The sequence below is a fragment of the Notolepis coatsorum genome (assembly GCF_963971535.1).
Source record: "Notolepis coatsorum genome assembly, contig: SCAFFOLD_968, whole genome shotgun sequence".
NCBI classification, from domain to species: domain Eukaryota; kingdom Metazoa; phylum Chordata; class Actinopteri; order Aulopiformes; family Paralepididae; genus Notolepis; species Notolepis coatsorum.
Genome location: NW_028170087.1, coordinates 50,403 through 67,500, shown reverse-complemented (window position 1 = coordinate 67,500; position 17,098 = coordinate 50,403). Strand labels below are relative to the sequence as shown.

The 17,098-nt window shown below is 48.5% G+C and overlaps 1 protein-coding gene across 1 annotated transcript in view; it reads right to left on the bottom strand.

Moving 5' to 3' along the window:
- The window catches only part of LOC311248618 (uncharacterized protein), a 30,100-nt gene that overhangs the window by 10,437 nt on the left and 2,565 nt on the right, over window positions 1–17,098 (bottom strand). The window contains exon 2 of the mRNA XM_084339476.1: window positions 10,313–10,369. The gene's annotated coding sequence lies outside the window, so the exon portion shown is untranslated. The remainder of the gene's footprint in view (window positions 1–10,312; window positions 10,370–17,098) is intronic.

The window sequence follows — 17,098 nt, the reverse complement described above, 5'->3', positions numbered from 1 at the left end:
GTTGTGTTCATGTTTACAGAGCTGGAACACCCCCCACCCCCACCTGGAGGCCCCTGTGTTGTGTTCATGTTTACAGAGCTGGAACACCCCCCACCTGGAGGCCTCTGTGTTGTGTTCATGTTTACAGAGCTGGAACACCCCCCACCCCCACCTGGAGGCCCCTGTGTTGTGTTCATGTTTACAGAGCTGGAACACCCCCCACCTGGAGGCCTCTGTGTTGTGTTCATGTTTACAGAGCTACCTGGGGGGGGGGGGGGGGGGTTCCAGCTCTGTAGCTGCTGTAGAGAGAGACTGAGGGTGCTTTCTCACTCACCATTCGGGTCCGTTCCGGTCCGTTCTGTCCTCGTTCCGTCCTTGGGTGCGAACTCCCCTCTCCCCCCTCTAGTTTGTTTCAAGTTTCTTTAATAGTTGTCATACAGAAGTACAGAATACTTTTGTACAAAATGCTTCTTACTGTTGCGCTCCAGAGACTGTGCAAGACAAGATAAGTATGGAATAAAAACATAGTAAAATTAGAAGTAAAAAAAGAGGTCACAGTGTTCAGTTTAGACATATGTACAATGTTCGATGCAGAATAGACGTAGTTACCATACAATATACAATACTGTGCAGTGTACTAATATACAATACTATATAGGGGGACTATATATAGTGCAATGCAGAAATGGGGAAATGGGACGAGGTGCAATTTAGGTACAATTCACAGTAGGTGTACGAGTTGTAGTGCAAATCCTTTATCAATAAATATAAAGTGTAAGTGTGTTTGTGTGATCTAAAGTGTGGAGAGTGGGTGCTGCAGTGTGTTGTTTGTTTGAGTGAGTGAGTGTGTGCGTGTGGGTGTGTGTGCTGTGTGCATTTGATGGTTGTTGCATAGTGATTATTGTTCGTTTAGCGATTATTGTTCGTTTAGCAGCCTGATGGCCTGGGGATAGAAGCTCCTTCTGAGTCTTTCTGTGCTCGCCTTAAGACTCCGGTATCGCTTGCCTGACCGCAGCAGTTCAAAGAGGCAGTTGTTCGGGTGGCTCGAGTCCTTAATAATTCTCTTAGCCTTCCCCATGCACCGCTTGATGTAAATGTTCTGGAGGGTGGGAAGCCCCCCTCCAATTGTGCGTTCGGCTGAACGTGTCACTCTTTGTAGTCTGCTACGGTCTTGTGCAGTGCTATTCCCAAACCAGGAGGTGATGTTGCCGGTCAGGATGCTCTCTATTGTACATGAGTAGAAGTTCCTAAGGATCTTCTGACTGACTTGGAACTTCCTTAGGCGCCTGAGGAAGTAGAGGCGTTGTCGTGCCTTCTTCACAACACTGTCAATGTGTGTGGTCCATGTCAAGTCCTCGGATATGTGGGCTCCGAGGTACTTGAAACTGTTCACTCTCTCAACCGGTGCCCCGTCGATGCTGAGGGGGCTGTAGTCCTTGACCCCCGACCTCCTGAAGTCCACAATCATCTCTTTTGTTTTGCTGACGTTCAGGGAGAGGCAGTTCTCCTGACACCACTGTGACAGGTTCTCTACCTCTTCCAGGTAGGCCCTTTCGTCGTTGGCAGAGATCAGGCCCACCACTACTGTGTCATCAGCAAATTTGATGATGGTGTTGTTGTTCCGCTGTGCTACGCAGTCATGTGTGTACAGGGAGTAGAGGAGGGGGCTCAGAACACAGCCCTGGGGGGCCCCTATGTTGAGCGTGATGGATGAGGAGGTGCAGTTGCCGGCTCTTACCACCTGGGGTCTGCCCGTCAGGAAGTCCAAGACCCACTGGCACAGGTCATAGTTCAAGCCCAGGTCCCTGAGCTTGGCTATGAGTTTGGAGGGGACTATGGTATTGAATGCTGAGCTGTAGTCGATGAACAGCATTCTCACATAGTTCCCCTGCCTCTTGTCCAGATGTGATGCTGCTGTGTGCAGCACATGGGCTATGGCGTCCTCCGTGGACCTGTTGGGGCGATATGCAAATTGCAGAGGGTCCAGGTTGATGGGGAGGGAGGAACAGATGTAGCCCTTCACTAGCTTCTCAAAGCACTTCATGGCTATGGAGGTGAGGGCTACAGGGCGGTAGTCGTTGAGGCAAGCGGGCGTAGATTTTTTGGGTACAGGGATGATGGTGGACTTCTTCAGACAGCCTGTTCCAAGGACAGGTTGAAGATGTCAGTGAATACCGGGGCCAGTTGGTCGGCACAGACTTTTAGGACGCGGCCGGGGATGCCGTCCGGTCCTGCTGCCTTCCTGATATTCACTTTTTTAAAGATCCGTCTCACCTCATGCTCTGTTACCCTGAACACTGAGTCTCCATCAGCAGACCCCCCCCCCCCCCCCATTGCCGTGGTTTGTAGGCTGGTGTTGTTATTCACAGCCTCAAACCTCGCATAGAAGGAATTGAGATCATTTGCTAAGGAGATGTCACTGTTCAGTTTGAGGGGGGTTCCTTTGTAGTCTGTCATTGTTCTGAGGCCCTGCCACATGCCTCTAGAGTCAGCCTGTTCAAACTGAAGTTCAACTTTATCCCTGTAACGCCGTTTTGCCTCTATTACTGCTCTCCTGACATTGTATCTTGCCATCTTGTGTTCTTCCATGTTGCCTGTCACCAGCCCGGTGTTGTATGCTGATGTGCGCACTTTCAGAGCCTCACGGACGGATTTGTCTACCCAGGGCTTTTGATTTGGGTAGATTTTAATTTTGGTGGAGGGGATTGTTTCTTCTACCTGAGTACAGACATAGTCAATCACCGTTTCGGTGTATTCGTTAATATTGGCTGTGTTATCACGGAATACACTCCAGTCTGTTCTTCCCAGTACAGCTTGGAGTGACTCCTCTGACGTCACGGCCCAACGCTTAACCTCTCGCGAGACCACCGGCGTTCGCTTGAGACTTTGTTTGTACTTTGGCAAAAGAAAGATGGCGGCGTGATCGCTTTTACCGAATGGACTAAGAGCCTGTGACTTGTACCCATTCTTAAATTGCGAGTATACATGGTCTAATATGTTCTCGCCTCTGGTGGGACAGGTCACATGCTGATAGAAATTCGGCAGCACCTTTTTAAGACGCGCGCTGTTAAAATCTCCCAAAACCAAAATGGCGGCATCAACATTAGCTGCCTGGAATTTGTTTACCTCGTCGTGAAGTTTTGAAAGTGCGACCCCAGTGTTCGCGTGTGGTGGAATGTACACTCCGATGAGGATGATGGACGTTAACTCTCTTGGGAGGAAGAAGGGTCGACATTTTATCGTGATAAACTCCAGGTCTGGGGAGCAGTGGTTAGACAGTTCCTTTGTGTTGCCTAAATCGCACCATGATGTCGCCGCCCCGACCGGCTGCCTCTCTGTTCGCTCCGTTGAGACTGTGTTTACTTTTGTTAATATTTATAGTTTTTAGAGTTTTGTGCGTACCAACTGTTGGTGCATTTAATGTATATGACCGTCAGTCACTCATAGACATTGGATTACGGGAAACTTACCAACTGGATTACTCGCTGGATCAGCTTTCCGAACCACACCAATGGCCTGAAGAAATCCTCCGGAGATTAGGACCAGACCCTTTGTTCCCAGAGCCCAGGAAAAGACGACGAGGAAAGAGGGCTGGGATCCGAAACAGGCTGAGATCCAGACGCCACCGTACACCACTTCCCAGTATATTGCTAGCCAATGTACAATCAATAGACAATAAACTGGATGACATCCGAGCAAGGATTCAATATCAAAGAGACGTTAGGGACTGCAATGTCCTTTGCTTCACCGAAACATGGCTCACACCGGAGGTTCCAGATCACGCAATTCAACCAGCGGATCACTTCTTTATCCATAGAAAGGATCGGACATCATCAGAGTCCGGTAAACAACGTGGAGGAGGTATTGCCTTCATGTTTAACAAAAATTGGAGTGATCCAACGAACGTGAAGGAATTATCCAACCACTGCTCCCCAGAACTGGAATATATAACCATCAAGTGTCGTCCTTTCTTCCTCCCGAGGGAGTTAACGGCGATCGTCCTGGTCGGAGTGTATATTCCACCGCAAGCCAGCAACAAGGTTGCGCTCTCCAGACTACACGACGAGGTAAATAGAATACAAGTGGCTAACGTTAACGCCGCCATTTTGGTACTGGGAGATTTCAATAGCGCCAATCTGAGAAAGGTATTGCCCGACTTCTATCAGCATGTGACTTGCAACACCAGAGGCGGTAACATCCTAGATCACTGTTACACGCAATTTAAAGGTGGCTACAAGGCTCATTCTGATAGTGGCTTTGGCAAGTCAGATCACGCATCCATTTTCCTTTCACCAAAGTACAGACAGAGAATTAAAAGTACTCCCGTAGTCTCGCGAGAGGTGCAGAAATGGGATCTGACGTCAGAAGAGACGATCCGGTCAGTGTTTCACCACACAGACTGGATTGTGTTCCGCGACACAGATAACATTAATGCCTACACGGAGACAGTGCTGGACTATGTCTGTACTAGGGTGAAAGAAACAATCCCCACTACCAAAATGAAAGTTTACCCAAATCAAAAACCCTGGGTAGACAAATCCGTCCGTGAAGCTCTGAGAGAGCGCACCAAAGCATACAATGACGGCCTAGTGGCAGGCAACATGAATGACCACAAGGTGGCGCGACACAACGTAAGGAGGACAGTGTCAGAGGCCAAACGGCGCTACAGGGATAAAATTGAACTCCAGTTTGAACAAGCTGACTCTAGAGCTATGTGGCAGGGGCTCAAAACGATGACAGACTACAAAGGCGCCTCCCTCAAACTGAACAGTGACATCTCCTTAGCAAACGACCTCAATACCTTCTATGCGAGGTTTGATGCTGGTAATAACAACACCAGCTCACAAGCCTCGGCAATGGGGGGGGGGGGGGTCGGCTGCTGATGGAGGCGCAGTGTTCAGGGTAACAGAGCATGAGGTGAGGCGGACCTTTAAAAAAGTGAATATCAGGAAGGCAGCAGGTCCGGACGGCATCCCCGGCCGCGTCCTAAAAGTCTGTGCCGACCAACTGGCCCCAGTATTCACTGACATATTTAACCTGTCCTTAGAACAGGCTGTCATCCCCACCTGCCTGAAGAAGTCCACTATTATCCCTGTACCCAAAAAATCCAAGCCTGCTTGCCTCAACGACTACCGCCCTGTAGCTCTCACCTCCATAGCCATGAAGTGCTTTGAGAAGCTAGTAAAGGGCTACATCTGCTCCTCCCTCCCCATCAACATGGACCCCCTGCAATTTGCATACCGCCCCAACAGGTCCACGGAGGACGCCATATCCCATGTGCTGCACACAGCAGCATCACACCTGGACAAGAGGCAGGGGAACTATGTGAGAATGCTATTCATCGACTACAGCTCGGCATTCAATACCATAGTCCCCTCCATACTCATAGCCAAGCTCAGGAACCTGGGCTTGGGCTATGACCTCTGCCAGTGGGTCTTGGACTTCCTGACTGGCAGACCCCAGGTGGTGAGAGCAGGCAACTGCACCTCCTCATCCATCACCCTCAACATAGGGGCCCCCCAGGGCTGTGTTCTGAGTCCCCTCCTCTACTCCCTGTACACACACGACTGTGTGGCTCAGCGGAGTAGCAATACAATCGTCAAATTTGCTGACGACACAGTGGTGGTGGGCCTGATCTCTGCCAACGACGAGAGGGCCTACCTGGAAGAGGTCAAGGTCCTGGCGGGATGGTGCCAGGAAAACAGCCTCTCCCTGAACGTCAGCAAAACAAAGGAGATGATTGTGGACTTCAGGAGGTCGGGGGTCAAGGACTACAGCCCCCTCAGCATCGACGGGGCACCGGTTGAGAGAGTCAACAGCTTCAAGTACCTCGGAGCCTACATATCCGAGGACTTGACATGGACCACACACATTAACAGTGTGGTGAAGAAGGCACGACAACGCCTCTACTTCCTCAGGCGCCTAAGGAAGTTCCAAGTCAGCCAGAAGATCCTTAAGAACTTCTACTCATGTACAATAGAGAGCATCTTGACCGGCAACATCACCTCCTGGTTTGGGAATAGCACTGCAAAAGACCAAAGCAGACTACAAAGAGTGACACGTTCAGCCGAACGCACAATTGGAGGGGGGCTCCCCACCCTCCAGAACATTTACTACAAGCGTTGCAAGGGCAAGGCTAAGAGAATCATTAAAGACTCCAGTCACCCGAACAACTGCCTCTTCGAACTGCTGCGGTCAGGCAAGCGATACAGGAGTCTCAAGGCGAGCACAGAAAGACTCAGAAGTAGCTTCTATCCCCAGGCCATCAGGCTGCTAAACGAACAATGAATGAACACTACACAACAACAACCACCAAACGCACATAGCACACACATCCACACGCACACACCCACTTTAAACAAACACACTGTAGCACCCACTCCACACACTTTATAGCACACACCCACTTTAAACAAACACACTGTAGCACCCACTCCCCACACTTTATATTTATGGATGAAGGATTGCACTACAACTCGTACACCTTACTGTAAATTGTACCTAAAATTGTACCTCATCCCATTTCTGCTTTGCACTAGATAGTACTGTACATTAGTACACTGCATAGTATTGTGTATTGTATATTATATGGTAACTCAGAACATTGTACATATGTCTATACCGAACACTGTGACCTCATTTTCTTCTTCTAAATTCATGCTATATTATGTTATTATGTTATTTGATACTATCTTGTCTAGCACAGTCTCTGGAGCGTAACAGTAAGAAGCATTTTGTATGAAAGTATTCTGTACTTCTGTATGACAACTATTAAAGAACTTGAACTCCTTGTTTATCATGAAGGCAATGCCGCCTCCTCTCGTCTTTAGTGACTCTTCTGCCGTCCGGTCCTTGCGGAGAACGAAGAAGTGGTCTGCTGGTTCTATTGCGTGATTCGGGACATCTGGACTCAGCCAAGTTTCTGTGAAACAGAGGACGTTACAATCCCGAATGTCCCTCTGGAATTGGATCCGTGCTCTGATGTCATCCAGTTTATTTCCTATCGATTGCACATTGGCCAACAATATGCTGGGCAATGTGGTTCTGTGTCGTTTGGACCTCAGTCTGTTTCGAACCCCCGCTCTCTTTCCACGTCTTGGCCATGATAACAAAGGATCTCGGCGGGCCATTTCTGCTGTTCAGCGATCCGATCCAGAGAGCAATCCAAACGGTAAGTTTTCCTTAATCCAATGTCAATGATTGACTGACGGTCATACACATATAATGCACCAACAGTTGGTGCAAATAAAACTCCTAATACTATAAAAATTAACAAAAGAAAGCACAGTCTCGACGGAGCGATCAGAAAGGCAGCCATCAGAGCAGCGCCAGTTCATATGTGTACACACTTCAGTCTTGGTTCGCTCCGGGTTCTGTTTACGGTTTGCGTTTTGAGCGTGTAAGCTTGCCGTAGGCGATGATGTCACGCTCGAAAATGTAAACACAGGAAGTGTGTTAACACGGCGGTGGAGACTGGATGCTGATATAAAAGAAACAAATAACCAATAAATATGAAGTTATATTTGAACCTCTGTTGTCAAGCCTTGTCAATATAACCCACCCCCCTTTTCTCACAAATGGAACTGGTGTCGTGCAGTCCGCTTGAGCGTTTTCCAAGGGTTAACGCTAAGCTAACACTAGTTAGCTTATGCTAACGCTAGTTAGCTTAGCCTATTACTAGTCTATCTAGTCTACTAGACCTATCTACTAGTTAGCAGCTAACATTAGCCCATCACTTGCGGCAATTATATTGCATGTCAGTTGATGGAACTGGTGTTGTGGATTCCGCTTTGAGCGTTTCCCAGGGTTAACACATGCAAATGACATGTCGTCAGCTTGTGACTGCAACTTGTTCCTGTTTGCGGACGACTCAGCCCTGCTGGTCTCTGACAAGAACAAGTTACAGGTTGAAAAAGCCCTCAGCTCTGAACTAGGCAAAATCTGCATATGGCTCGCAGACAACAAACTATCATTACACATGGGCAAAACAGAGTCCATACTCTTCGGTTCAAATAACAAACTCAGCAAGACCGACGGCTTCTCAGTTACAGTGGGTGACAATATTATCACAAGGAAAGATGAAATTACCTACCTGGGTTCCATCCTAGAGGCTAATCTTTCCTGTGACAAAATGGCATCCAATGTAATAAAAAAAGTCAACCAACGAACTCGATTCTTGTACCGGATCTCCTCTCTGGTAAACAAGAATACCCTGAAGACTCTAGCAGGAGCACTCATTCAAGGGTACTACGACTATTCTTGCACCTCATGGTACCAAAGCACCTCAAAGGCACTAAAAAACAAATTACAAACATCTCAAAACAAGCTAGTCAGACTACTGTTTGACCTGACTCCTAGAACCCACCTCACCCCGGCCCACTTTGACAACCTAGGATGGCTTAGAGTAGACGACAGAGTACAGCAACTTGCAATGGGCCTGGTCTACAAGATACACTACGCGACCAAGGTACCCATGTACATGTCAAAATACTTCCCAAAGGTCAGTGAATACCACGATCACAACACCAGAGGGAGCTCCACAAATCATGTTAAACCCAGATTCGGCTCAAACAAGGGACTAAACACGTTTCGCAATTATGCCACAACAATGTGGAACGCCCTACCCAAAGCTGTAAAGGAATGTGAATCACTACCCACCTTCAAAAACACTCTCAAAGAACACCTACGGGAGACTGCAATTCGAAACTGGCCCCTACAAATGTCTTAACCCAGTTGTACAGTAAATTACCAAGTATGGCTTTGTCAGTATTCCAATGTACAGTGTACAGTGTCACCCAACCTCCTCCAATGTACAGTTTTTTTTTTTTTTTTAATAACTTTCTTTATTGGAATAGTTTTCAAAATTATGCAGACAGTTATACATGTTATGCATCTTCCATTTTTTTTCTCCCCCATTTCCCTTTCCTATCCCCTAACCCCACCCCACAAAGAGCGACAACAAACATACATAATACACAAATACAAAATAAGAGTATGTGACAGAAAAATAAAAGTAAAAAATAAAAAAAACCTATAGTACTAATATAACTGAGATGAAAAGACAAAACATTTTAAGAAATAAATAAAGATAGGGAAAAAACTGAGGGGGGGGGATGTCAAGGATTCTATGTGCTTTAAAAGGGGTCTCCAAGTCTTCTCAAAGGTATTCAGGGAGCCAGTAGGGCCTTTGAGGGACAATCTGAGCTTTTCAAGATTAATAGATAATAGTAGTTCCTTAACCCACCTATTGTGAGATGGAGGTTGAGTATGTTTCCACTTAAAAAGAATAAGTCGCCTGGCCAATAAAGTGGAGAAGGCAAGAACAGGATGTGACATGCTGGAGGGTAGAGGCTGCAGAGGAACACCGAACAAGGCCACGAGAGGATCAGGGGTGATAGTAAGGTTGTAGGCTGTGCCGATGGTTTCAAAAACTTCAGACCAGAATGTGGCAAGGCTGGGGCAGGACCAGAACATGTGGGTGTGATCGGCAGGGGATTGTTTGCATCTATTACATGCGTCAGAGATGTTGGGGTACATTCGAGAGAGTCTCGAGTTTGTGTATAATCTTGCACAATGTACAGTTTCTACGTCAAATGTATATACACTCTTTTTCTGGACACTTTTTGTATCACAAACAGTACTGTATTTGCAAATCTGATATGTCATAAATGTATAGATGTAGCAGTACTGTCTATCTGTATGTCGTGTATGTCATATATGTTATGATGAATTGAAAATGGGGGACCCTGATGTAAACAAGACGAAAGTCTTTCTCTGGTCTGCATCCCCTTAACAATTGTATGTATTGAGCTGTACTGTACTGTACCCATTCTGCAATCTGTTAATAAACTTTTCAATCAATCAATCAATCAATTAGCTTAGCCTGTTCAGCAGCTAACATTAGCCCATCGCTCACATGTCATTGATCTACTGGTCGACCACGGCCGACTGGTTGGGCACCACTGGTCTAATAGAAATAAATGCATTCGAACAAGAAACCAATGTATAGACATAGCAATGGCAAACAAAATGGCCAGGCCTAATGCGAGCCAGGGACATGACACCACTGAGCTGTGAGGCTCCACATGCTTGTTTGGTTGAGGTCTTTGCCCATAAATATAGTTTTTGTGGGTATTGTCCAGTTGTTGCTGTGTGTTTTTATCTGCCCAAAATTCAAGCACGCATGACGTTGAGTGTGTCACGCCCCCCGCTCCCACTAGCGCGCACCCGAGACCACCTATTTCAGCGGTCCAGGTTTGGAGCGAGTCAGCGTCCCGGGGGGGGGGGGGGGGGGGGGGGCGTTCTCAGTAGAATGAGTGAATGAATGACTCACCCTTTTCTGGTGCGATCCGGCACTGATTCGACCCCGAATGGTGAGTGAGAAAGGGCCCTAAGAGAGAGAGAGAGAGAGAGAGAGAGAGAGAGAGAGAGAGAGAGAGAGAGAGAGAGAGACTTTGACTTTGACTTTGACTTTGACTTTGACTTTGACTTTGACTTTGACTTTTGATGTTCTTTATTAAAACATGTCAACTAAAAACAGTCAGTAGAGACACAAAAAAACTCACGGCATCTTCATAACAAGAGAGAGAGAGAGAGAGAGAGAGAGAGAGAGACAGAGAGAGATAGACAGAGACAGAGAGAGAACGAGAGAGAGAGAGAGACAGAGACAGAGAGAGAGACAGAGAGAGAGAGACAGAGAGGGAGAGGGAGAGAGAGAGAGACAGAGAGAGAGAGACAGAGAGGGAGAGAGAGAGAGAGGGCGGGGGTTTGAGCTGCATGTGTCAGAAGGCCTATGGGGCCAGAAGAATGTTGGTGATGGAATCCAGATGTTGCAACATCAGACAACATGAGTTATTATAGGACTAGAGAGAGTATAGTTATTATAGAACTAGAGAGTATAGTTATTATAGGACTAGAGAGTATAGTTATTGTAGAACTAGAGAGTATAGTTATTATAGGACTAGAGAGTATAGTTATTATAGGACTAGAGAGTATAGTTATTATAGGACTAGAGAGTATAGTTATTATAGGACTAGAGAGTATAGTTATTATAAGACTAGAGAGTATAGTTATTATAGGACTAGAGAGTATAGTTATTATAGGAAGACTAGAGAGTATAGTTATTATAGAACTAGAGAGTATAGTTATTATAGGACTAGAGAGTATAGTTATTATAAGACTAGAGAGTATAGTTATTATAAGACTAGAGAGTATAGTTATTATTGGACTAGAGTATAGTTATTATAAGAGAGTATAGTTATTATAGGACTAGATAGTATAGTTATTATATGAAGACTAGTTCAGATAACGTAAGGTTATCCTATAACCCTAGTTATAGGAATACTGGCTGAGCGTCTCGCTCTGCCTACTGAGATATATCATTATCTCCAGCACCTAGTGTGCTCTGGGAAACAAAACAAATGCACCCACTTGCACGTGACCACGCCACTCCCATGCGTGCCTCTATATTACGCCGGAAGTTATCACGCCTCACCCTTCCCAGTTCGATTTCCATACGCGGAAAACATCCAAGGGACCTCACGGCGCTGAAGAGCGAGACGCTCAGCCAGTATTCATATAACTAGGGTTATAGGATGGATAACCTTACGTTATATTATCATACTGGCAATCGCGTCTCACTCTGCCTACTGAGATAAAGGGCAGAGTGGACGCGTGGCCACGTCAAATGCACCCCCTGAGGGCCCGTAAGCCCCAGCCAGGGAGGAGGGGAGTCCCATCCACCCGCCCGTCCTAACGAAGGGGGGGAGGCTGTCAACTCCAAACAAAGTGCGAAAAAGGGGAACTAGGCACCCCCGAACGCACAGCGCAAGCGGGACCACGTGTGACACAGCACCCCGCGGCCCACACCCACACACTCCTGCTAGCCCACCTGATTAACCCCCAGTCATGTCCATGAGGTAAAACCTAACGAAAGGACCCGGAACAGAGTTCCACGTGCTTGATTGAGGGCCCACGGTGACCACGGAACAGGCCACGGCGGGGCCACCAAGAGCTGAATCAGGGCCGGGAACCACACAGCCGAGCCTCGGCCCGGAGCGACCAGGATCAAAGTCCCGTGCTCCTGACGTACCCGCCTCAACAGCTGAGCTATCAGGTGTATGGAGGGGGAGCGCGTACAGAATCCCGGGCGGCCACGGACACATCGAGAAGGCAACCACCCCCAGAGAGGGGTTGTCTTTCCGACTGACCGAGAACCACAAGGGGCACTGGTGGGACTGTCTGCTCGCAAACAGGTCCACCATGGCCTCCCCGAATCGGTCCCAGACCTGTCTGACTATGTCTGGACGTAGTCCCCACTTGTCGGTATGAGGACCGCCCCGCGACATCACATCTGCACCCACATTCTCCCTACCGGGGATGTGGAGAGCCCTCAGGCTGCGCAGATTGAGAGACGACCCATAGCCAGAGCTCGACCGCCGCCCGGTGCAGACGGGGGGAGCATACTCCTCCCTGTCTGTTGATATACGACGCTGACGTCGTGCTGTCCGTCCTGATCAAAACATGCTTGCCCACCACAAGGTGGCCGAGCCGTTTGAGGACCAGAAGGACCGCCTTCATGTCCAACACATTGAAATGTAGTGCAGACCGGGCAGCATGGCCTGCCAGCTGCCCCCTACTGCGTTGGCCCGACACGCCCCCCCCCCATCCCGTGAGGGAGGCGTCGGTGAAGACCGTGACATGTGACAGCCTGCTGCCCATGGGGACCCCGCTGGTGAGGTCCCCAGACCCCCCCCAGAGTGCGAGGTCCCCCAGTACTGACATGGGAACCTTCAGCCGCTTCCACTTGTCTCTCACCGGGTCTATTTTCATACTGGAAAACCACCTCTGTATCCTCCTCATGAAGAGGAGGCCAAGAGGGACCACAGAGTGAGCAGATGCCATCATACCGAGCAGGCGCATCACGGACAGCGCCGTAACCGTCCTAGTAGCTATGTCCTAGGAGGGAAGATCGGGATGCGAATACGCATTCTTCAGGTCTATGGAGGTGAACCAGTCCCCCACCTGACAGCGCTTAACAGGTGGGTGACGGTCAACATTCTGAACCTTCCATGGGACAGGTCCAGTATGGGTCTGACCCCCCCCCCCCCCCGATTTCTCGGGCACCACAGAATATCGGGAGGAAACGCCGCTCAACGCGTCCTCCCATGGGACCATGACGACGGCCTGCTTCGCCGCCAGAGAACGAATCTCCTCGGCCAGGGCTGTCACTGCCGCGGACTCTGATAATAGAGTCTGTACCAAACCCAAAAACGGAGGCCGGGGGTGTGTAAACTGTAACACAAGCGCCTCCCTCAGCGTTCTCTCCATCCACACCGACATATGGCTACTACTGCAGCCATACGTGGTAAAAATTCCAAAGCGCCCCCGCCGCCAACTGCCGCTGGTCCGCTAGGAATCGTAGATAGGAGGTCCGGTCCCTCCCGCTGTGCGTCGTCAACCCTGGTCTCGCCAACCGCGCGAGCAGGGTGTCCCGCGGAGCCGGGATATCGCACCCTGACTCTACCAACGAGGCAATCGCACCCAAGGGGGGGACCCCGACAGAAGGGGCGGTCTGATACGGGGGGAGCGGCCATCACCCCTGGTGACATAGGCTCCCCCGCTGAGCATCTTCCCCGGCTTAGCTTGCTGAGGACACCCTGCTCTGCAGCTGGGCATGCATGGTGTGTGGTCCTCACACTGCCCGATAGGGTGGGTCTCTACACACCGTAGCCCTGTAGTGATATTACTACCCCCCAAATTACGCGGGCCTGACTGACCACCGCGGGATCGGAAGTCCAGACGGGGGAGGCACTAACGTAATACCCGGCCTGGCGAGGGCGGGGCTGGGGGGAACCCATGCTGCGACCTCCTGGGCCTAGAGTTCCCCCTCTGACAAAATTTTTTAGATACAGGAAACCCTGCTCCGTCGACAGACACAACACCAGGCTCACCAAACACAGACGCAGGACGTGTGGTGCGGGAGCCTCCTGACAGCACAGCATTCTCATAGACAGAGCCAGGCCTAGCTAGCAGCTGGGTGTCAGCCCCTGTCTCCATGAGAAGCAAAATGTGGGGCCGCTTGCGCTTCACTGGAAGAACGCGGCCCGCAGCCAATGGGGACAAATCAGAGCCCTGTGTCCCGTAGTGTAGCGGGGGGGGAGTAACCGGAGAGCGTGCTAGACACAGCTAGATGGCAACGGTTTTTTAGGGCGTGCCCATCTAATATAGCCGATCCCTCGGGCCGCCGAGGCTGTCGGCCTTGTGATCACCTGTTTTCTTTGTGTCCAGGGTATCTTAGGCGGGGGAAACATGGCCGCTGGCCGGGGGCCTCGCCGCAGACGCTGGCGAGGCCGTGCTCTCACCTCTGAGATAAATTAATGAATGAACGAAAACTCTATTGCAGAATGGGCTAGCCCAATACACACAATTGTTAAGGGGATGCAGACCAGGGAAAACGTTAGTCCTGTCTAGGGCTGCACGATTAATCGTTTTTTAATCGAAATCGCGATTTGGAATGATGCAATTATCAAATCGCCAAGCCTGCAATTAAAAAATAAAAAATAAAAAATTATTTAACCAGGAAGTCCCATTGAGATACAAGATCTCCTTTGCAAGGTAGACCTGGCCAAGATGACAGCAATAACATTTGCAATACATCACACAGCAATAAAATGTGCGATACATCACACAAGAACATAATAAATGTGCATGTATACAATACATCACATGTAAACACAAAGCAGAATAGCTACATGATAGTAAAAGTGTATAATACAGGGTAATACAGTAATTTTGCAGTTGGGACCCGACTACAGAAAGCAGCAACATTCTTCTTGTAATTTTTTTTTTAAATATGTTATAATCGCATCGCAAATCGCAATCGCAATATCTGTCCGAATAATCGCAATTAGATTATTTCCCAAAATTGTGCAGCCCTAGTCCTGTCTACATCCGGGTCCCCCATTTTCAATTCATATTCACAAAATGCACACCTGCCCTGAGCCCTGTCGTCAGCCCATCCACCCATGTAAAGGGTAAATAAGCCTCCGCTAAACCCCCAACATTAGACACCGATTGACCGTCAGCATGAATGGTTAAGAGGAGGGAAGAGTAAAGACAGCCCCGGCGGGGCACATGGGAATGGTGCCCCAAACATCCAACATACTTGGAAAAACATCCAAAAGTGAGTCATGATGACCACGTTTATCCAAATATCCCGCCCCCCTGCGCCAATACATCACTCGGTCGTCTCACGAGACAACGAGCAGTATTACACATGCCAGTACCAATGCCTGCTAGCGCAGGTCCTACCTGGGCGCGACGTGGCTCGACTGCCAACCGTCGCGCGAAGTCCCTCGGTCCGCTGTCATGCGACGAGGAAAAAACAGGACAGGACCGCCACGCTGTTAGGACGTGCCGAGAAGGTTCCGGGGGCCGGGAAACTTCTGGCGAATTCCCAACATTGTGTAATTTCTCCTTACGCTTCATAACAATCTCCAGTTCAAGAAGTGCATCTGAGCTGCTTCCGCGTTGGAGACGAATGAGGAAGGGTGAGGTGTGACCACTTCCGGCGTAATATAGAGGCACGCATGGGAGTGGCGTGGTCACGTGCAAGTGGGTGCATTTGTTTTGTTTCCCAGAGCACACTAGGTGCTGGAGATAATGATATATCTCAGTAGGCAGAGCGAGACGCGATTGCCAGTATGATAATATAACAGGTCTCTTATTCTTCCTGCTCCAGGTTGGCAGCTGTTCTCACCAATGAAAAACGGACACACACACCCACGCACACACCCACGCACACACCCACACACACACACACACACACACACACACACACACCCGCTAACACCCCTGTCAGACCACAGCAAAACCACTGTCTACAGTTTCATTGAGTAATACAAATAATAAAAATAGTTTCCATTTAAAAATAGGCAAAAAATTATTTTTTGGGCCGGCCGTCATACTAACTCAATTGGCAGAGTCAGCGGGAGGGGAGTCGATGGGTGGTAATCTGGACGTTGTGGACAGCGACTCCTACAGGTCGGTTGGGGACGCATGCACAGCAGAGACAGGAAATGGCGGGGGCAGTGTGAGCCTCCCACACGTTACACCTCGCCAATGAGAGTCCGCGCTGTGCAGGTGAAAAGATGTGACAGGCTGCCTCCACATGTATCGGAAGGGACATGTGATGCAAGGCTTCTATCCTCCCTACAACCGGCCAGTGGGGGGCATATGCGAGCAACATTCAAGACAGGGGAGGGGAGAATTGGCACAGTGGAATTGGGATGGGAGAAAAATAGAAGAGGGGAAAAAGTGGATACAAAAAAAATAGAACGGACATACAACAGGGTATTTAACATACAACAGAGCAGTGCATCAGTAATAAGTAAAACGTGTGATAAAATAGTTAAATTTTGAATTACAACAGAGCAGTGCTCTTACAATTACAGTGCATATAGGAGGTAGTGAGATATGATTAGCATAGAACCGACACATGAATTTGATAGGAAGTGTATAAAAGTAGGGTAAGAATAGTGCAGGTAAAGTACAATTTGTGTCAGGATATCCCTGATGTTTCATTTAAACGCCTGAGCAAAAAAGAATGTCTAGCGAGTTGGCTTCCCTGATGTTTTGGGGCAGTTTGTTCCATAGTTTTGGGGCATAGTTGATAAAGGCTGCATTACCGATCCTCCTTTGACTGAATTTATGATGAATTGAAAATGGGGGACCCTGATGTAAACAAGACGAAAGGCTTTCTCTGGTCTGCATCCCCTTAACAATTGTATGTATTGAGCTGTACTGTATTGTACCCATTCTGCAATCTGTTAATAAACTTTTCAATCAATCAATCAAAACTGTTTCTGGGAGCCTCTAGTAGTCAACTAGCTGATGATCGCAGTGTTCTTGCTGGCCTGTAATTTAGTCAAGTACTTTACTAATGTATAGGTTAGATATTGGGTTATAGTTTGCCAGTCCAAGTTAGGTTTTTTTTAGTAATGGCTTTACAACTGCTGTTTTAAAGGCATCTGGGAAAATACCAGTTCTAAGGGAAGTGTTGATGATATAGGTGACTAGGTCCGTGACTAGGTCCGCTACTGTTCCTAATTTATGCAAA